The sequence below is a fragment of the Coptis chinensis genome, chromosome 3, assembly GCF_015680905.1.
Source record: "Coptis chinensis isolate HL-2020 chromosome 3, ASM1568090v1, whole genome shotgun sequence".
Taxonomy (NCBI): Eukaryota; Viridiplantae; Streptophyta; class Magnoliopsida; order Ranunculales; family Ranunculaceae; genus Coptis; species Coptis chinensis.
Genome location: NC_141458.1, coordinates 49,369,823 through 49,392,439, shown reverse-complemented (window position 1 = coordinate 49,392,439; position 22,617 = coordinate 49,369,823). Strand labels below are relative to the sequence as shown.

The 22,617-nt window shown below is 36.8% G+C and overlaps 1 long non-coding RNA gene across 1 annotated transcript; it reads left to right on the top strand.

Annotated features, from left to right (window-relative positions):
* Positions 1-21,436: 21,436 nt before the first annotated feature.
* On the top strand, positions 21,437-22,081 carry LOC147509883 (uncharacterized). Its single transcript, XR_015216665.1, has 4 exons — positions 21,437-21,472; positions 21,568-21,637; positions 21,719-21,817; positions 21,906-22,081. It is a non-coding gene; the product is annotated as an uncharacterized LOC147509883 (long non-coding RNA).
* Positions 22,082-22,617: the final 536 nt, after the last annotated feature.

The following is a 22,617-nucleotide window of genomic DNA, read 5'->3' as shown; positions in this document are numbered from 1 at the left end:
AATAGATAAACACGTACTCAACGGTAAAAAAATTACTAGCTTTCAATTTGTTGATTGTATGTGTGTGTTTCTTTTGCAAAGTTAGGGTACTAAATATTATGATTGCTAGAAATTTCTAGATCAAGAGCCTAATCTTAATGCGACACTTAACTATTTCATTTTAGTCTACCAAGTATCTAGGTGGCTGGCCGGGCACATGTAAGGAAAGTAGGAATTTCCCCATTCATACGCCTAAATCCATTCCCACACTACACTTTTGGCACCTTAGGTTGATTAGTACAAGGTTATATTGTATGTTTGTATTTGCTTCAACCACCAGATTGAGCCAAAATCTATGAATTGCATGATTTTATCTTTCTTAATCACCTTTTTTTTTCATGTGTATGTAGTACTTGTGTATTGAATTTCTGGCATTGAGTATGGATAAGCCTTAGATGACTATGGATAGACTTTCTGATGAATACGAGGAAGGGGTCAAGTATTTTATAAAATGTGCTGGAGAGCATGCAGGCCCAGACAATCTTAATTTCATAAGATGCCCATGCCTTAATTGTGGGAACCACTTGCATCAGAGTTTGGACTATATCAGGGATCATCTGTTTCATGTTGGTTTTTAAAAAAGTTACAGAGCGTGGATATGGCATGGGGAAAAGCCTCATAGTGGAAAGTCCCGGCGTCGACACGCATGAACCTCCATGTCAAGACTTTGATATGGAAACCCCATGTGATTTTGGGGACACGATTAGAATGGTTAATGATGCATATGAGAGTTTCACAGGGAATCTGAAAAAGCTTTGTAAATTGCTTGAAGATGCTGAGAAACCTTTGTACAAAGGTTGCAAAAGCTATACAAAGTTATCATCCCTTGTGGAATTGTTCAACTTGAAAGCCGAGAGTGGGTGGTCGGATTACGAGAGTTTTACCAAGCTATTGAAGGTGTTGGGAAAAATTTTTACCGGATAATAACGGCGTGCCACAATCCATGACCAAAGCTAGAAATATTTTGTCTACGTTTGGAATGGAAGTTCAAAAAATACATGCATGTCCCAATGATTGCATACTTTACAGAGGAGATGAGTACAAGGATTTAACTAGTTGTCCAACTTATGGAACGCGAGAGATATCGGAAAAGAAGGGTAAAGCGCCGCGAAAGTTTTGTGGTACTTTCCGCTCTCCCAAGGTTTGCAAAGATGTTTCAATCCGCTCGGACATCAAAGGATTTGGTATGGCATGCAGATAGAAGAGTAGAAGTTGATGGTCAAATCGTCATCCAAAGAGATTCTCCAAAGATGGAAAGAGGTTGATAAAAGGTGGCCAGAGTTCCCCGAAGATCCAAGAAATCTGCGACTTGCTCTTTCGACAGATGGGATCAATCCACATAGTAATCTCAGCTCTAGGCATAGTTGCTGGCCAGTTATGTTGATCACTTACAATCTTCCGCCATGGTTATGTATGAAGAGAAAATTTCTGATGCTGACAATGTTGATATCAGGTCCCCGGCAACCTGGTAATGATATTGATGTTTACCTTAGACCTTTACTTGAAGATTTACAGGCTCTTTGGAATCCTGGTGTGGAGGTTTATGATGCCTACAAGCAAGAATCTTTTACATTAAGGGTTGTTCTACTGTGGACGATCAATGATTTTCCTGCTCTTGGAAATTTAGTCAGTGTAGTGTCAAGGGATATCTTGCTTGTCCAATATGTGGTGAGAAAACTGATTCTACAAGATTGAAACACTTTCGAATAAAACATATATCAGTCCCATAGAAAGTTCCTTCCAAAAAATCATTATATCGAAGGCAAAGGAAGGCATTTAATGGTCGAAGAGAGTTAAGATCACATCCGACCCGTTAACCGGAGAGGTGATTTTAGAGAAGCTCAAAGGGATGAAAGTTAGATGGGGAAACCAAAGCTGGTGATTCCAAAGCCAAAAACATCAAGAAAGAAGTCAAAGGCATCCAATGAAGAGTCACAAACACGACGAGAGAAGCAGCCTAGCACTTCGATGAGAATGAAAGTGGTAAATATTGGAAGAAGAGATCCATATTTTTGAGCTTGAATATTGGGAATTCTTGCTTGTGCGACACAACTTGGATGTCATGCATATTGAGAAAAATATTTGTGATAGCATCATCGCACACACTACTTAACATTAAGTACAAGACAAAAGATGACCTCAAAAGTCACCTAGACCTCTTAGAAATGGACATGAGGAAGGAACTAGCACCAGAGAAAAGGGGAAATAGGACTTATCTTCCACCAAATGTCATAATTATCTAGAGCTGAGAAAGTAATTTTGCAACACTTTGCTGCGTGAACTCAAAGTGCCGATGGATATTCTTTACATTTTAGACACCGCGTGCGATGCAAGATCTAAAAGTGTATGGTCTCAAGTCTCATGACTGTCACATATTGATACAAAGAACTTCTTCCCCGTGGCAATATGATTAGTGTTACCAAAGCACGGAGGTATACCATCACTCGGTTGTGTTTCTTTTTCAACTCTCTTTGCACCAAAGTAGTGGATGTGTCCAAATTAAAGGAAATTTAAGACAATTTGGTCCTCACTTTATGTCTATTGAAATGTACTTTCCACCATCGTTCTTTGACGTCATGGTGCATCTATCTGTTCATCTTATAAGGGAGGTTAAGCTTTGTGGGCCAGTATTCTTTCGTTGGATGTATCCATTTGAGAGGAAAGTACACAGAAAATTGAATTAACTACTTTCAATAATTCAGTAAAGCTTCATCAATTTGATTGTTTGTTTGTATTTTCTCTTTTTTTGTTACTTTTTGAATATTAGGTTCATGAAAATACTAAAGGGCTACGTGCGGAATCGAAATCGTCCAGAAGGATGCATTGCTGAAAATTATATCCTTGAAGAAGCTGTTGAGTTTCTTAGCGAGTACTTATCCGGAGTGAATGCGGTAGAGTCCCATCGGTTAGAAACATGGATACTAATGATACGGAGAAAGAAAATACAATTTCTAAGGGAAAGCCTCTTGGTGGTATGAATGTTGTTGAAGTCCACGAGAAGACTTGGGAGCAAGCTCATCAATGTGTTTTGGCAAACACTAATGACGTTCAACCTTATATCGAGTACGTTAGTATAGAATTTTGTTTTTCCTTATTTCACCTAGACAGATAATGGTGACCAAGCTTTTTTCCTAACTTGATAGGAAGCATATAGAACACCTAAAGCTTACTTATCCTCGTAAGTCAGCCAAATGGTATCAAGATGAGCACACTCGCACATTCATTTATTGGATTCATCAAAGGGTAAGATTATCTGAAATTATTTTACATCTAATACAACTTTGCTAAATTCAACTAAGATTCTTGGATAACTTGGATAATCAGGTTAAGGAGGAGGCAGCAGTTACCGGTAACAAACTTTCAAACACCCTGAAAGTTATAGCTCAAGGACCTCGTCGAGACGTTCTAAAGTGTTCAGGCTATGTTATTGGTGGATACCATTTTCATACAAAGGATCATGAAGCTTCACTAGTAAACCAAAACAGTGGTGTGGGTTTAATGGCGACAACAGTGCAAATTTCTAGTGCCAAGGATAAGAACCTCGTTGTTTTAGAAATGGGTTACTATGGTGTTATAACTGAGATTTGGCTGCTCGACTATCTGGTACTCAAAGTCCCAGTATTTAAGTGTGATTGGGTTGACAATAGAAATGGCATCAAAGTAGACAATTTGGGTTTCACTTCTGTTGACCTTGGTAGAATTGGACATAAAGAAGACCCTTTTGTGATGGCCTCTCAGGCCAAGCAAGTCTTTTATGTACCTGACCAACTCGATCCAAAATGGTCAATAGCTTTGAGGACTCCTGAAAGAGACTACCTTGAGGAAGGGAATGAGGATGAGCTAGATCATACAAGTATTAAAATCTTTCCAGATGTCGACTTCCTTAGTTCAGGTGCATTAGTATCATCTTATGTGCGTGTAGATTGTGAGGGGACTTATGTAGACCCTACCTCTAACGATTAAGTTAGAGCATGTTATGATTTTTTTCTTTCTATGGGGATGTTTGAACAAGTTTGTTCCTTTATTATTTGACTATTGAATATTGTTATTAAATGTGAATTCATACCTACTTTGATATTTATATTTGACTGAATACTTTAATTCATGTTATGGATGATCATTTCTCTTATTATTGTTTAATTAATATTGTCCAAGTTATTGATACCTAGCTTATTTCATATGTTGTTATTGGTTAAAGTCTTCATGTCTATACTCGGTATATAGGAAATCAGCATGGATCCAGGAGAGAATTCTGATTCTGATTCATATATGGGAGTTGATGAGACTTCCGATACACCAATGGAAGTTAACAATACACAAGATTCAAGTGTAGAAAGGACAGGAAGAGGAGCAGTTCAATGCAAAAGGATAACAAAAATGAGAGAGGGTGAACTATTGAATGTTCAATACAATGAAGATGGTCAACGTATAGAGGAAGGCGGAAAGGATTTGGCAAGCTACTCAGGTTTGTTAGCGGAGTCCCGAATCTCTATTGTTGATTATGAAAATTGGCATGCTGTCGGAGATGAAGTGAGAGACTTGTTATGGGATACTATAAAGGTAAATAGCTCCAGTTGTACTATTAATTGTCTAATTAGTCTTAGGTTATTGTAACTTTATAGCTTATTGTTTTTTTATAGGCCAAATTCAACTTGACAGAAGACGAAAAGAAGGGTGTTGTCTCAGATATTGGTGAGAAATTGAAAGAATTCAAGAGTCGGTTGACTAGGTACTATATCACTCCCTACAAAGACCAACCTGAAAAGCTTTTGAAGCCGCCTAAAAAACACGAGAAAAATATTAGACAGGAAGATTGGGAAAGATTTGTGAAGTCAAGACTGACACCAAAATTTCAGGTTAGGATAACTTATTTTTGTTAGTTTGATTGGTTTTGGATAACTCTGTATTCATTTATGGTTAACAAGCATTCTATCTTCTCGATACTTCCCTCTTGCCTTCTTCCCTAAAACCTCAGCCCATGTGCTCTTACTTTCTTTAGATTTTCTACCGGTCGGGTGTGGGTAGTAATTTGGTAGTCTCTTTAGTCATAGTCTGGTCTCACGAAGTCTAGGCACTTTGCTAGATATTCATAGTAATTTGGTAGTCTCTTTAGTAATTTGGTATTCATTTTTGCTTTTTTCATTCTCACTTTCATACTAATGATTAGTAGTTTTTATATTCTGTCTCTTCGTTCCAAATATAATAGATTTTGTATCCGACCTACTATTTCGGAGTTGCTCAAGAAAGAATACGGGGCTAAATATTCCGGAAATCAAAAGCTGGTGGTAGGAAGAAGAAATAGTTCAGTTGGATTCTTAAGTCGTATTGGAGCAATGGATTCTAATTGCTACCATACTCTGGTATAAGTCAAGCGGTCTTTCTTGTGACTTTCATTAAATGTTTTTTTCTTTTAAGTCCACCAATAGGAGTTTCCGAAGTTGGAGTGATTGATTTGTAGAAACGGTTGATGTTTGATATTTTCATCGTATACGGCAATGACATTGACGTTTGTACTCCTGAGCAGGTTAACATGAGAAGCTCTTTGTGAAGAACTTCCCATTCAAGTCGAGTCTGCCAAAGCGTAGTGGTACTTTTAGTATCAGTTCACATACACTACCATTTAGCGGAGGCTCAGATGTTTGTCTATGCTAATTAACCTAATAGCATTGGGTTTACTTGAAAAACTCATACAGATAGTGTCAATGCTCTTGGTGCTGCTGGTATGTGTAACTTGTGACGGCTGTGAATATCACCTAGTAATTTTCTATCTAAAAAGGAAAATAAAAATGTAGTGGAACCTCTACTCTGTTTTTTCTTAGTCTTCCTTTTCCTGAGGTTGAGTTCTTAACCTACAGTTGGAAAAAGTGAGAAGAATAGACTCCCGTTAGGGCTATGTTTACCTTTTTGGTATACTACATATTTGGAATATTTTCTGGTACTAGAACAGGGGTAGTTGAGGGACTTAGTAGGTGGCTCTACAACAGAAATTCCTATTGAAGGTGCAAATAAACTTAGCTTTTCAGGTTTTAGAATGGCTGTTGTACGAATGTGGACGTCATGAATGAAGGATAAACTCCAATTCTTCTACTATGACATCAGCTAAAAGTTGGATTGATTACAACTTCTTGGGTCAGGGTCTAGAGCTACTTATCATTCGAAGAACAATTAAGCCTCGTGAGTCGGGGCTGATGATGTTAGCCTTCAAGACAAGCGGGGGCTCATCCCTTCAGAGCTGTTCGTAATGGCCTTCACTCTTTTAGGCCAGATGGACCAAAGAGAAAGAGAGTCTTTGTAAAGGTAGTAAAGGCTCTTGTTGGTTTCTCTGACATATTATGTTGCAAGCAAGATTATCTTAATAGTTGCCTTTGATAGCTCTATCACCATTTAATATTTGTATATATACGTTATGAAGTTTCATAGTCTACATTTTGATATATTTTTCTGCTAATAAACTCTATTTGTTTATACACTCACATATCAGAGAAAAATAATGCAAAGATTTATATTAAAGTAACAGGGTTAGGAATGCATACTTTCTCTTTTGCTCTAGGTGTACAACATTAAGACAATGCAACAAGAGGTGGCACAGCTCCTTCTTGAAGAACTAAGGTACAGAACTTCTGGCTATTAAAGCATAGTTGCAATAAGATAGACGCACATTTTTTCCTTTCCCTGTGATCCCGTTTCTAGAACTTCAACAAGTAATGGGATGCCACCTTCACGAAGTTATTCTTTGGCCCCTCGAATTGTTGACAAGTTGGCAAGAAGAAGCGACGCATTTGTTAATCATTCCTATGTCGGGATCCATCACCAATAAGGTGCTTCAACGCCCTCGCATGAAATATGGATAGATTGAACAAAGCAAAGTAGCATCATCTTTCTTCCCCCTAAGGGTTCCCGATTCTAGGAGATCAACTAAGGCCTTGACTGCATCTCTGAAGATTTCTCAGCTGCCAAAACAATAGCAATACACTCGGCTTGAAAGGAAGTAACCTGTCCAAGTCTAGTCACTAAGACTCCCACCACTGCCAAATTTTTTTCCTTTCACATGATACCCCAAGACTCTGGCGAGGACTCGAGGGCCAACCCATCAGTTTTGCATTTAATGACATTACCCAGTGAAGTCTTCTTAGTATCAAGTCTGTTCTGAACATCAAGTCTTCTTAATATCCTTAAGTCTATTCTGAACATCAAGTCTTCTTAGTCTGCCCTTCTGTTCTGAACATCAAGTCTTCTTAGTATCCTTAAGTCTGTCGTGGTGGTGTGCATCCTACCCTTGGATAGCCAACTGGAAACTTTATTGCCCTTTAAGACCTCTATTTTCATCTTTGCCCGATGGAATTCATAATTCATGGTCCCGTGCGGGCCAAATCATCTCAAATTAGGTGCAGATATGCCTAGCTATTAAGGGCTCTGTCGGTTAAGCTGTTAAATTACATGGGTAAGTATTTCCCTTTCATAGAGAACATTTTAGGCTTAATTTGGTCTACGACCACTTTTCAATAAATTATTTTCCCGAAAACCGCTCTTCCATCCCGAAATCAGTCATGAATTACTCGTGTTGCTAATCTTTGTTGTTAAATATAAGTTGTACAAAATATTTCCTTAAAATTAGAACTTTAGTAGGTCTCATCCGTTTCTGTTTGCTTCCAAGATAATGTTTTTCCCTGAAGTTGCTCTTCCATTATATTCTAAGCTTTAATTAGCTACTGGGGCCCCCAAAGTAAGCTCACTAAAATTTTGTTTACAACAAAGAACGAAAACTGAAACTATTATGACGAGTGAGAGTTGGAGCTAAAGGAGGAAAGTTAGGAGCTATAGTTGCGTCGATTGAAGAGTGAGGAGCTATGGCTTATAGGAACGGGTAGTGGCGTTATCGCGAGAAAGCTTTGGCTTACCTTTGATTCTCCTTCCGGTTCGATGAAATCCGGGGCATTGCCGTTTCGGAGGAAAGGACTTCACCGCTTTTCCGAACCGGCAATGCCCTCTGATTTATAACTTGTAGTCGACTTTCAGGAAATGTTCGGAACAAGGATAACAGAGCTAAAACTGAGGGCTTGTCAGAGCTTGAATGACGAGCTAGAGTTGGAGCTATGGATAGTGACTGCTATCTTTATATATGCATTCCTTGTAGGGTAGCTACTACTGCTGTGTAAATAGAACCTTCTGCTCCTAGTGCTACGTAGTGACTTCCTGCATCGGTTAGTTCCTACTGCTAAGGTTAGTGCTAAGTAGTGACTTCCTGCATCTGTTAGTTCCATTAATCAAACTGGTCATACTATATAGGCTAATTTGCTGCCTTTTAGTCTGATTATGTGTTCTTTCTTTCTTGTCTTTTCTGGGTCTTACGCGAGAGAAAATCTTAACAGTGACATCAAATCAGAAACTACACTAAAGTTAACCAAATGGGAAGTTCCTCTCTTATAAGGAAGCCGCTAAGGAGAGTTCCTGTATGTGTCCAGCCTCTGACAACACTTACAGGGGAAGGGAACAGAGTTACACGCAAAATATAGACTCGGAACAAAAGGCAGAAACGAAAAAGTGGTGTCCTCTGATAACCCGAAAAAACTCAATTAGATTACTCTAATCTTATTCTTACGGTATCAATAATTTATTTCCTACTCTCACATATATATTTATGCAATATATAGAGTAAGGATTCGTTCCACTCTTAAACCTTCAAGACTTAAATAGAATTCAATTTATCAAACACAAGGAACAGTGAGAGTGATGTGTTATATGAAATATCTATTCTATGATTATACTACGGATTCAATTTATACTAACAAGATACGATAATTCAACTACAGAAATACTAACTGGACTCTATGATAAAGGAATTAGGGGATTGATTCCTACTTTAACTCTACTTAATCTACTAACAAAGAATCATGTATGCACTCCAAATTGAAATGTTCAATTTGGTAAATCTAATCCCTAACTATTCATGGCAATCTCTACCAAGTAATAACTAGCATGTGAAGCATTAAACCCATTCTCATGGTGAACTAATTACTTCTAGAATTGAATAGATTATCGGGATCTAATTCTAAGCTAACAAAATCAAGTTTTCACCGAGGCTTCCTCAACCCCTCTAATGGAGGGTTAGCCTAGAGTCATTAAACTATCATTTCTCATGGAATCTAAACAAGACATAATATAAAGATTTGAACTTTACTTGTTTAAACTCAATTCAAACTACTCATGCAAAATTGAATTAAACTAATAATGATAACAAACAAGAATTTAAACTAGATCTATAAATGTAAGATGACAAAATCGAAATGACTAATAATAACTATTTTATTTATCTAATGAAATGAAGAACAATGATTCAAATGTTTAAACTAAAACAAGAATTTGCGACTAATTAATTAAAACTAATTAGATCTAGATCTACTTTTTCTAACCTAACCCTAGCTACCATTGCAAGGAACTAGTTTTCTAAATAAAACTAGATCTTAAGAACTAAGTTTTACTTTGTTTTTATATGTTTCAGATCCAAAAATCGTGCATGGGCTTGGAGCCATGTTTTGGGCCAGAGAATCAGGCCCAAAACCCAATTCTTTTAGTCCAAAAAGGGCTCTTCAGCTACAGTTGGCTTCGACAGATGTTTCGTCCACCTTTTCTCCTCTGATTGGATCAAGGCTGGGACCATTGGAAAGCTCTTTCCGAGTCGGTCGTTTTGACATAAGGTAGACCCAATTCCGAGGTCTGAGTCCAAAGATATGGTCTTCGGAAGTTCTGCTGACTTTGTGCACTGTTTCTGCCCGCGTGGACTTTGACTTTTCATCTTTTGACCGGGCTTTACAAAGGCTTTGTCTTCTTGAATCTTGGCCTTTAATCATAGAACTTCTTAGCAACCAACCCTTGCTCCATTATCTCGCTAAAGTGGTACATATCTGCACATAATGGACTTTGAAGCCTGAAATACATAAAAACACGTAATCAGTATTAACTCTTAATTATTACTCACATAATTGGTCTAAAAGTATGATTATTAAGGGGTTAAAACTACAGTTTTGGGCTCTTATCAAACCACCCCCAAACAGCATTTTGCTTGTCCTCAAGCAAATATGAGAAATTAGAATAAGTGACCAAAAATGGAGTTCTATCTACTCTCGTTTCGCTGAGTGCGATTGCATTGACCATATGCAACAAGGCCTTAAACCACTAGGAATTCCCTAGTGGACGAAGTTCTGACCTCGTGAGAGTTTTCCAGTGAAGGTACTCACAAACTTCTTCTATACTACAACGACTAAGAAATAAAACTATTGTTTTCTCATTCATGTCTCAACTATCTATACATCTCACTAGCAAATGAATAAGAATAACCAAGTCAAAAACCTAAGCTAATATATGCATAATAATCAATCATCTATAATACAAATATATATACTATGAGTAATACTATGAAATGCCTAGCGTGGTTCGTTTCTGAAACTTCGAATAAGCGTCCTTAAGTAGGTCCTCACATCAAAGTCAAGACAAAAATCACTATGATTTTTCCGCTCAGCTTCACTACTCCAAAGGTGCTTGATGGGCACACTTTACCTTACAATCTCAATGACACACAAGAAAGCCGAGTCGATCAAACACATCTGCCACTTACTATCACACTAACCTATTCCTAATTGAGCTAGAGGTCTTTATTAGGTGTTCATGGGATTAGGAGATGGTTTAAGAAGGAAGGAAATGGATATTCAAAAAGGACAAGTCCGAGATAATAGAGTCTTCATATTATGTAACTAGAGAAACCTTGTTATTTACTTTTGCTTCTACACTTTGTTTCCATCCTTAGCCATATTTTTCTTTTTTTTTTTTTCTTTGGCTTTTGACTCCCTTTTATTCTATTTTTGGAGTTTTGATTTATTTCTATTTTTCTTTTCTTTGGATGGAAACTTCTTTTCTTTATTTCTGAAGCAACTAACTAATTTTTGTTTACCACGAGGTTTTTCTCTTTTTCTTTCTTCCTCATTCTATTCTCGGACTTATTCTAAAATGGGTAGGTTGATTGATTTTTTTTTTTATATATTTTTTATTTTGTTTTTTTTAACATGGTAAAGGAATTGTGGTTTATGGAAGGGCTAATGAAAGGCTCGATTAGGGGCGACTAGCGGAAAATAATTCATAGGTTTGAATTTCTGGCTATATCGATCCAAAGAGGGCCTAAATTCTCGCTTAGGATATGGTTTAGTGATCAAGCAAGTGGGCGTGTGATTTCTCTATCCGATTTTACTTCTCCCTTGTGTCATTTCTCAAATGTTTCACTTTCATATAAGACTTTAGGCTATATTCTCACAGGGGATTTGTAGAATAAGTACTCTAGCCTAGATTTTAGAAACTTATCAAGCTAACAATCATAGATACTCATGTAATATATTTATAGATAGATGCAAAGAGTATTACCTACATATTAACCTAAGTTTCTAACAATTATTCTAATGCAAAAGCTATATGAGACTTCTAGATTATTAAGAGCATAGAAAAAAAAACAATACCAATATTCCTAAGTGTGTAGCATAACTTATTTATTTATATTTTTGAATTTTTGAAATTTTTACTAGAAAACAAGTGCATATTATACATATCTATATCCTAACGGATGCCTTAATTACACGTGTTTCTATGCCCACCCCCAAACAAGAAACATGCTTTGTCCTCAAAGTATTTAAATAGAGAGGGTAGGAAAAATACCATGGAAACGCGTGAAAATTCGAACATCTGCAAAACAAGGTTATAACATACTAATATAGAAAGAAAACGGACGAACTCTATAAGAGTTCCATCCATTATGGGGTTAACAAGAAATAAATTGCTTGGGACATAAAAGCGGACACTAACTGAAACTAAAACATACCTCCACTTCAGCGTTTAACTTCGTCATCCTCCTTTTCTATAAAGAAGTGAGGTTCCTTCGGCCTGCCATGCCATGATAATTTGCCATGCTTCACGCTATTTATCATCTATGATTGCTAACCTATTAAAGCGCCACTTGGTCGGATGGGGTGTAAGGTGCAACCCGATGAGGTTGTATCCTCCACCCTTGCCAAAGTCATTGCACGGAAAGATCTGATAATATAATTGGTGGGTCTCACAATGTCGAATTTCCAACCCAATCCGCGAAACGGGCACAAAAATAGGAAAGAAACATAGCATAATACGGAAATTAGAACAGGCATAAGAAGGTACTTATTCCTCATGCTATGGGCTCGAGCTAAACTAGACAGCAAAGTTTTGGGAAGGTCATGGCACATACGTCCCGTGGCTAAAGCAAGGAAGACGCTGCAAGTGGCATCATTCACGAAAAAAAAATGTCATTCCCTAAAAAATTTTAGCATGATCCAAAACATAACAGTTCCTATGTTCATGGACCGCTACCAAAGCGGCGACGTTATATTCCTCTTGGTTGACGATATGAAAAATGCCCGCCCCATACGACTCATGCAAAACTCATAAGTGTAGACATACATATTATCTACCCAATAGCACCATGGGGTCTTGTATTTCAGCGGGCATAGCAAGTCCAAGAACAAATGCTAGCAAGAACCATAAAAGCGGTTCCCGGCTACGTGTGATCACTTCACGAAACCAAGCACCATAAGTAGTGCTTTGAAACAAATCTTTGAAAGACTGTTCGAAGATTATTATAGGAGATGTCATCTCGAACTATGCTCTGGAACAGCTAAGCGAATGAACCGGGAACAACCCGCTGAAAACTGGAATTTTTCTGGTCGACGGAAGTCGTGGCCGAAGCGCCAAAACTAGAGGCGCCAAGTCGCTCTCTGTATTTGGAATTCCAGTGTTTGAGCGCGAAGTCGCGACTGACCTTGGCGGGCGCTCGAACAAAATTTCGACAAAAGTGTAGCGCGCCTTCCTCTCAGAAGCCGCTGGCCTCGAGGTGTTGATTAAGTGAAAAATGCAACGTAAACGTGGGAAACGTGGGAGTGAAAGGTGAAAATGGAAGTTAGGTGTAGTGTGGGTTGTGAGTGTAGAATGAATGAAGTTTTTATAGGTTTTGAATTGTTAAAACGAATGGGTAAGTTGCCAAAAGCTTTAAGGCAATTTCGGAAAACAATAAAATTTCGAACCCGCGGAAACAACTCATATTCTTGATTCTATAACAACCCTAATATCTTTATAATCTTTGGATTTAGACTAGTAACTTCTAAACTCTCTTAGATTTCATCATACCACCACATCTAATCATAGGTATGCCAATTATGACAATATTCTCAACCTTCACTCCAAAACAAACTCTAAAATGGAGGATCTTCTACAAATCATGATAGAATAAATAATACCACCCCCAAACAATTCGAAGGTGGGATTAACAATAAAACCATGCACAATTTGAAAAGAACAACATTATATTAAAATTGAAATTCAAACAACATTTAACTACCAAATTCAAAGTTAACTACTGAATTTAACAACGTAACATCCTATCTACTAAAAATAATAAAAACAACATCAAAACAACAAACAAGAAGAAATCTAGCTACTCTTCAAGGCAAATGGGTGGGGGTAAGAATAGGAATTTGAGTGATCAAGAATGGAAAAACCAAACACCCCACCCCCAAACAAATTTTTGAAAATAGGTTTGTAAAAATTTGTTTTAAAACGTGGGTCTTTTAAAAGTCGATTCGAGACTTAATGTGGGGTCATTTTACGTCGATTCCTAGGCGTGCACACCCCAAACAAGCATGAAACCTGGGGTGGCACAAAGTGGATGATCGTGGTCAACTATAAACAAATAGTCGGAAGAGTTGGGGGTCTAGCCATAAAAACATGATACTAAATGCACTCCCAAACAAAATAATGTTGTATAATTGGAAGCAAACATGTAAGCAAAGGAATGAAAACTTATGCATCCTATCAAAGAACATATGCAAACCATCATGTTGTAATTGTTTTAAATAGTTGGAATGACCAAAAAGATGAATTAGCGATACTTTAGGTGAGAAGGGACTGAAGTGTGGATCCTGATGTCTTTCATTAAGCTTAGATGAAAAAAAAATAAGACAAACTAGGTTTTTCACTACACTTTCGGTCGAGTTTGTCTCTCAATTATCGAATGGTGTACTCGTGGGATTGTGTGCTAGGCAAACACTCTTCACTGTGAGGGTTGAAAAAATTATAGATGGTCTCTGAGGCAATTGGCTCAAGGGCAAAATCGAGGTTCCTTTTAAATGGTGGGTGAATGGATGACTTAGTTGTGGTAGATGGTTGGATTATAGGAGGTGGTAACTTCAGTGGATGGTGGTTGGTTAGTGGTTCATCGGGTGGTGGATCCTCACATGCTCTTAAGAACTCTACATCTAGCTTAGCTGAATCCACAAGGTTGTGGTTCGTGGCTTTATCTTTAAGATTTTCCTCTATTTCTTCCATTGTTATTTCCTCACCGTACCAAACTGAATTGAGATTCACATTGCTCTAAAGATGTAACTTTCGTTTTCTTGCACATTAACTTGTTCATGCCTTAGATTTGAATTGTTAATCTCCATGTCCTCACCTTCTTCCTTTAAAACACTACAAGTATCCTCAATGGCCTCATTCGAATGTGTCGAGACATCATCCAAAGAGTCGCGGTTTGCAAACTCAAAGGCCCGGACATGCTCAACAGGAGGGTCCATATTACGAGAATGCCAATAGTTATCAAATTCTTCCTTCCGTCACATCTTTATAAATATCTTCTAAAGTGTAATCATTATATTCATCATCAGGTGGATCGTGGGAAGTTCCTGAGAGACATCGCTCAAGTTTGAGTGGTCATCCTAAACTAGTCCTAAAGAGTCGTTTTACAAGAATTTCCTCATCCAGTGGGGTGTGGAGTTAATATCATGGTTAATGGGAGGGTTTTCGAAGGCAATGGTTCATGAAATGTAGGGTAGGTGTGAACTAGGTTGACTGGGTTAGTTATGGGAATAGTGTCGATCTCGGGATGGTAGAAATGTAAAGCGCGCAGTGAACCCTAGTATCTTTAGGTTCCGGTTGATTTCCTGAAGTATTATTTTGGTTTGGGCCATCATTTCATCGAATGTTGTTAGCTGAGGTGAAGCTTGGTGGTGTGGGTCTGGTTGGTATGGTGTTTGATAGTCATAGTTATTGGCGTTTGAGTGACTCTGGTTGATGTCGTACTGTGATGGGTTAGGTTGAGGCTGAATGGCTGGTTGATTGTTATTGGTGAAATTACATGAATAGTTTGGATGACTAGGAAACTTTTGATTGTATGAGTCACTATAAAAATTTGAAAATTGAGGCTCATAATTATTACTATATCCTATAGTAGGCTCAGGCTCTTGATATGATGGGCATTGAGAAGCCCAATGGTCAGTACTACCACAACATGAACATGGTGAAGGGTTCCCATAATGATTACAAGATTGCTCTTGATATGATGGGCATTGAGAAGCCCAATGGTCAGTACTACCACAACATGAACATGGTGAAGGGTTCCCATAATGATTACAAGATTGCTCTTGATATGATGGGCATTGAGAAGCCTAATGGTCAAGACTACCACAACATGAACATGGTGAAGGGTTTGCATAATTATCATATGATTGTTGGTCTACATATTGATATGCCATATTGGTTTTTCAAATATATTATAGGGCAATTAATATGCAACCACAACTCTAAGCATACATTTCTAGATATGCGTGTGGTATTTCGTTTTAAGAAAACAAGCCTGATTATACTAGAATTAAAACTCCTCTGACAGAAGAAACAAGGAGTGAAAGAAGGAGTACCTGAATGCCTCCTTGCTTCGCTTACGAATAGCGTCTTGTATACGCGATTTCAGTGCATTTAACAAGTTAGAAACACTAAATAACTTTAAGGAATAGAAATTTGAACTTTCCTGTGAAAATCGGGCTGTTCACGATGAATTTTCCTTGTAGGGCGCGGGTTAAGCGCGGGTTGGGCGCGGTCGCGCTCAAGGTAAGTTGAAATTACAGTGTTTTGGCGCGGGTCGCGCTCGGTTTGGGCGCGGGTCGCGCTCCAGGGTTTTCAAGTTTTAGGCCTTTTATCGTACTCCAAAAAATCTGAAATTTTTACAGTAATTTTCTCAGACGTCTATCAAGTAGCCTGTAAAATTTTAGATCAATCGGAGCTGTGAAAGTCCCTCTACAGCCCTTCAAAGTTTGCAAAACGGTTTTCGGACACAATACAAACAACCGAATGGTTAACTCATCAAAACAAATCCAAAAATTGCCAAATTTTTACTGGAGACTCCTAACAGATCCTACTTGTTCCTGTAAAAATTTGAGAGCAATTGGAGTTCTACAACCTCTCCTTATCGGCTGGTGTTCCAGATATTAAGTGTTTGCAACACTGCAGAAACACACTGGAAACACTCTACTATTTAGGAGGTCAAAACAAATAAAAAACTCGTCAAATTTTTACTAAAAACTTCTGACTTAGGATAGATACTCCTGCAAAAATTATAGAATTTTTAGAGCTCCCTAAGTAACCTTATTCGTCTGTTTTTAAGAACATACGATTGTGAAAACTGAAATGCAGCACTGTAAAGATCGTATTTTTTTTCACAAGGTAAAACCAACTTTGAAAAATCTGAAAATATTCCAGTAAATCAACAACACATTAAATATTATTTCTGAAAATTTTCAGAAGTTTCAAAAATTTAGAAATACCTTCACCGTAGTGTTTGTCTCTGTGAATCCATGACCCCTATGCCTAAAACAGTGAAATGGGTTCGAAAATTCAAGAAATAATAATGAAAAATTAAAAGGGTGGGTGGGTAGAGAATGGGGGATTGCCCCTTGGATTCAAGCAATTGAATTCTTGTCTTGAACGAGATTAAGATGGCAGTGGCGCCATTTGATAACCCGAAAAAACTCAATTAGATTACTCTAATCTTATTCTTACGGTATCAATAATTTATTTCCTACTCTCACATATATATTTATGCAATATATAGAGTAAGGATTCGTTCCACTCTTAAACCTTCAAGACTTAAATAGAATTCAATTTATCAAACACAAGGAACAGTAAGAGTGATGTGTTATATGAAATATCTATTCTATGATTATACTACGGATTCAATTTATACTAACAAGATAATGATAATTCAACTACTGAAATACTAACTGGACTCTATGATAAGGAATTAGGGGATTGATTCCACCTTTAACTCTACTTAATCTACTAACAAAGAATCTGTAAGACTCCAAATTGAAATGTTCAATTTGGTAAATCTAATCCCTAACTATTCATGGCAATCTCTACCAAGTAATAACTAGCATGTGAAGCATTAAACCCATTCTCATGGTGAACTAATTACTTATAGAATTGAATAGATTATCAGGACGAATTCTAAGATAACAAAATCAAGTTTTCACCGAGGCTTCCTCAACCCCTCTAATGGAGGGTTAGCCTAGAGTCATTAAACTATCATTTCTCATGGAATCTAAACAAGACATAATATAAAGATTTGAACTTTACTTGTTTAAACTCAATTCAAAACTACTCATGCAAAAATTGAATTAAACTAATAATGATAACAAACAAGAATTTAAACTAGATCTATAAATGTAAGATGACAAAATCGAAATGACTAATAATAACTATTTTATTTATCTAATGAAATGAAGAACAATGATTCAAATGTTTAAACTAAAACAAGAATTTGCGACTAATTAATTAAAACTAATTAGATCTAGATCTACTTTTTCTAACCTAACCCTAGCTACCATTGCAAGGAACTAGTTTTCTAAATAAAACTAGATCTTAAGAACTAAGTTTTACTTTGTTTTTATATGTTTCAGATCCAAAAATCGTGCATGGGCTTGGAGCCATGTTTTGGGCCAGAGAATCAGGCCCAAAACCCAATTCTTTCAGTCCAAAAAGGGCTCTTTAGCTACAGTTGGCTTCGACAGATGTTTAGTCCACTTTTTCTCCTCTGATTGGGTCAAGGCTTGGACCATTGGAAAGCTCTTTCCGAGTCGGTCGTTTTGACATAAGGTAGACCCAATTCTGAGGTCTGAGTCCAAAGATATGGTCTTCGGAAGTTCTCACGACTTTGTGCCTTTGTTTTACGCCCGCGTGGACTTTGACTTTTCATCTTTTGACCGGGCTTTACAAAGGCTTTGTCTTCTTGAATCTTGGCCTTTAATCATATAACTTCTTAGCAACCAACCCTTGCTCCATTATCTCGCTAAAGTGGTACATATCTGCACATAATGGACTTTGAAGCCTGAAATACATAAAAACACGTAATCAGTATTAACTCTTAATTATTACTCACATAATTGGTCTAAAAGTATGATTATTAAGGGGTTAAAACTACAGTTTTGGGCTCTTATCATCCTCCATATTTCACTACTGCTTACACCAAAGAAAATGCATATGCCGCCAACATTAAGTCATGAAAATCATGTGACTAAGCCTCGAAATGTCTCATTCACTCTTTTGTTCTCCAGCCAACACAATGAATGTTGTCAATATAGGCCCTAACAACATGGCAATCACTGTACGCACAAACCCATGAACCACAGTAAGCACCTTTAAATAGTTGGTCCTCTAAAAATTCTTTACTTGTTTGTTAATAGGAATGTGACCTCCCCAAATTGTTGCTGTCATAGGATGTCATCTACAAGCGGTATTTTTGCACATCTGAACTCAAGCACCCCCTTTGATAGTCTAGGATTGTGTGCCAACCTAGGTTGTTAATAGGAATGTGACCTCCCCAAATTGCCTTTGACGTGTGCTGTGATAATTAATTCCTTGACTATTAAAGACATCCAATCACATTAAACCCATATATTGTTTTTTATTCCTAAAGACGACTAATTCCATGTTTTCCAGGAAATTAGCAAACTTAATTCACAGCGGCGAGCAGCAAAAGTATATAACCACAGGATGGGCAAGACGGGATTTGCTGATATTGGAGAACAATTGGTGAGTACATTGTCTATCTCAACATTTATACATGTAGGCACTTTGTTAATTTGTTTGGGTATGATAAACCTTCAACCAAGAGTTTCGAAGACATGCATCGTATTAACCCTGTCATTTGTGTGATTATTTTGTAACCATAGAAAAAAAAGTTGGGACCATCCTTTAATGGAAAAAATCGAAGGCCTTCAATATGGAAAAGAGCTTACTCAAAAAAAGGAAAATATATTGAAGTAGCTATGGAAAGAGTGGCTGAAAAGATTGTAAGTTTTCTAATCGTTTATTATTATGTTTTAATGTTAGACATGAATGCTTGTTGTGATTTGGATTTGCTAAATCCTTGTTTACTTCAAAACTTAATTGAAGGATGTGTTGACTAAGGAAGTAGAGGAGGGAAAGGTAGTTATTGAAGGAAGTAAAGACATCTTAACTCTAGCATTGGGCACACCTGAGCATCCTGGTCGCACTCGAGCAGTTGGAAAGGGGATCACCCCCACCACATATTTCCATGTTAACAAACATGGCTCAAAGGAACATGTTACAAAGTTGGAATCAACAATTCAAGAGCAACGGGACCAAAACTACCGTCTTCAGGAAGACGTTAGGTTGCTGTTGGATAAAGTCAGAAGGTTGGAGGACAAAGATAACTCCTTACCATCTGAAAAAATCTTTTCAAATAGCAATATGAGTGTCAATATTGATCAGATGATACACTCATTTGGCAAACATCAATCTGGTAGACTAGTAAAAAATGCTCAGCAAGTAAGTTACTACTGTGAATGTTTCTTTTATTTTTTTTTTATTGGTAACCTGCCATCTATTTGTGCATCATTCATCGTTGCATCTAGTGTTTGTGCAACAACAGCTTGACCCAACCATTTTATGCATTCCAACCTTCTAATTACAAATTTTATTTTTCTGACTAATAGATGAAAAAAAATGGGAAGGCAGCCCAACCTCCATCAAAGCCCAAAGCAGATCATGGTAACAAAGGAAATAATAAAACACAAGAAGGTCAAACACCATTTTCGAGGCCAACATCTGGTCTAGGACAGGCAAGTAGCATTTTACACATGATATATATAATTTTAATAATGTTGCGTGGTTCTAAGATTTATACTTCAATTGTAGGGCCTAGAGTGTAATTTGGCTCAATCTGATCGTGTGAACAAACATCATTTCAGGGTCCAACATCTGGTCCAGGAGAGGTAAGTAGTGTTTTACACGTTATATATATAATTTTAAAATGGTTCTAAGATTTATACTTCAATTGTAGGGCCTAGAGTGTAATTTGGCTCAATTTGATCATGTGAACAAGGCAAATAAGAAAACACGGGGTCAAACATTTGGTCTAGGGGAGGTAAATTGTAGTTTACACGTAATATGTTATTAAAATATAATGTTGTGTGCTTATTATGATACTTAGACATTTATATAGGAAAAAGAATGTTATTTGGCTGCGGTTGGCCGAACAAATATTGTTGCTGAAGACTTGGTATACGAGGCAAATAAACGAAAAGAAATTCACGGTTACCCTTTGGGACTCAATAATGTTAGGTGTTGTTGGGTTGTATCGCTTGTTTCAAGAAGAAGGGTCGCCTTGCTCTTCCTATACAAGTGAATGAGGAGCTTAGATATGCCGTAGATGCTCTTGGCACACAAGTTCCTTGGCCAAAGGACCATGTCTATTATAAAGACGACATTGGGGTAAATAACAAGATTCTTTAATATGAAGTTATATGATCGATTTCTGAATTTGGCTTCTCTTTTAATAATTGGTTGTTCTGAATTTTTAATTTAGGGAAGTAAAAATCAAACTAGTGATAGTCATAATCAAGGTGCAATAGATTCGTTTGTGGGATTCCTCAATATGGCGCTTCCAGGGGACCAAGGTTCGATACATTTTCTAATAGGAGGAGAATTGTTTGGAGATAATATGGGTAGTTTCATTATGGAGAAAAGCGATATAATGGATGTATGTAACATGGGTTGGTTAGATGCTGCTATTTTGGTGGTATACATGAGGTTAGAATATCTGCAAAATTTCATTGTTGGTGTTATCGTAAATCTTAGATATTCATCTTTAGTTTTAGTAATTATGATTGCTTTATTTTTCTTTCTCTAGGATTCTTTATGACGAATTTGTGAGTTATCGTGATGTCGTCGGATTTGTAAACTCTTTATCTTTCACAAGAGCTAATAGGAATGAGAAAACTCAAATTATTGTGGAGAGCTTGCAGAATACAAGTGGAAAAAGAGTTGTTCTTATCCCTTATAATCCAGGGTAAGGATATTGTCTTATATTTTTAATACCATCCATGTTTTATCATTTTCATTGGAATGTATATTATAGTTTTAATGTCTAATTTTTCTTTTTTAACCACACATGCCTCTGATCTTTTTGTAGTGGACATTGGGTTTTGATTGCTATTAATTTATCGCGAATGACTTTTAATTGGTTGGATTCAATGCATAATCTACCATCTAATGATATGGATATCTATTTTAACAGGTTTGTCATGATTGTGTATGTATATGAAATAATTAGATCATTACGTGCTTATCTTTTACTTGCTAATTAGGTTTTACATTGATCTTATTTTGAAGTGCGGTCATGAAAATAGAAAGACTTGAAGGGAAAGGAAGTAAAGGTCCAGTGAAGTGGGAGAAGATTATGGTAATAAACAAATTCTTATGCATACATACTGTGTGTTTGGAAAAATATATGCTTATGAATATTTTCCATGTTTGTACTTAGGGCCCGTACCAACCTGGTAGTAAAGAGTGTGGGTATTACGTAATGAAGTTTATGAGAGAAATAATGGAAGCTTGTTCAGATAATTCTTTTGAAAATAAGGTATAATTCGTCATACACTAACATTCTCTATTTTGTGTCAATTTTCATTATTTAGTTATTATATACTTTTTTATCTTTGATCGTGCAGATGACAAATCTATCCCTCAAAGATACATATACACAAGAGGAACTTGATGTTGTTCGACTTGAAATTCTTAGATTCATCTAGCATAATGGAGCGTTCGAGCCAAGCGTCGAGTCTTAGCTAGGTTTTGGCCCTTTCCAGTTAAGGTGTGGTGCTTGGTCTCACCATTTTTTTTTTGATATTTTGGATAGAACAAATAGATTGTTTTTTTTTTATTGATGCAACAAGTTAGGTCATTATTATTTTGATATAACAAGTAAATTTGGATGATTCTTTCATTATTGATGACTCAAAAAAGTTCAAAATTCTTTTAGCAATTCAATGTCTTTGTGTTGGATGTGTAAATTTATTTCTTTTGTTTGTGTTGCACTATGAATTGTTTATTTGAGCAATGTGTTTTTAAATCCAGTGTGGATATGTATGGTGAAAATGGGCAGGTTGCAGGTTGAATGAATATGATTAGAATCAAATAATTAGGGGTTTTTATTTTAAAAAAAAATGACTATAAACCACGGTTTGATTAGAACCAAGGTATAAGCAGTTTATATAACCCACGGTTTGTAATGACTATACACCACGGTTTGATAAGAACCGAGGTATAATCAGTTTATATAACCTACTGTTTGTATCCAACCGTCGTATATATCATCATTATTTCCCACGGTTTGTAAATATAAGACCAAACTTTTCGGACTATTAACCACGGTTTGTAAAT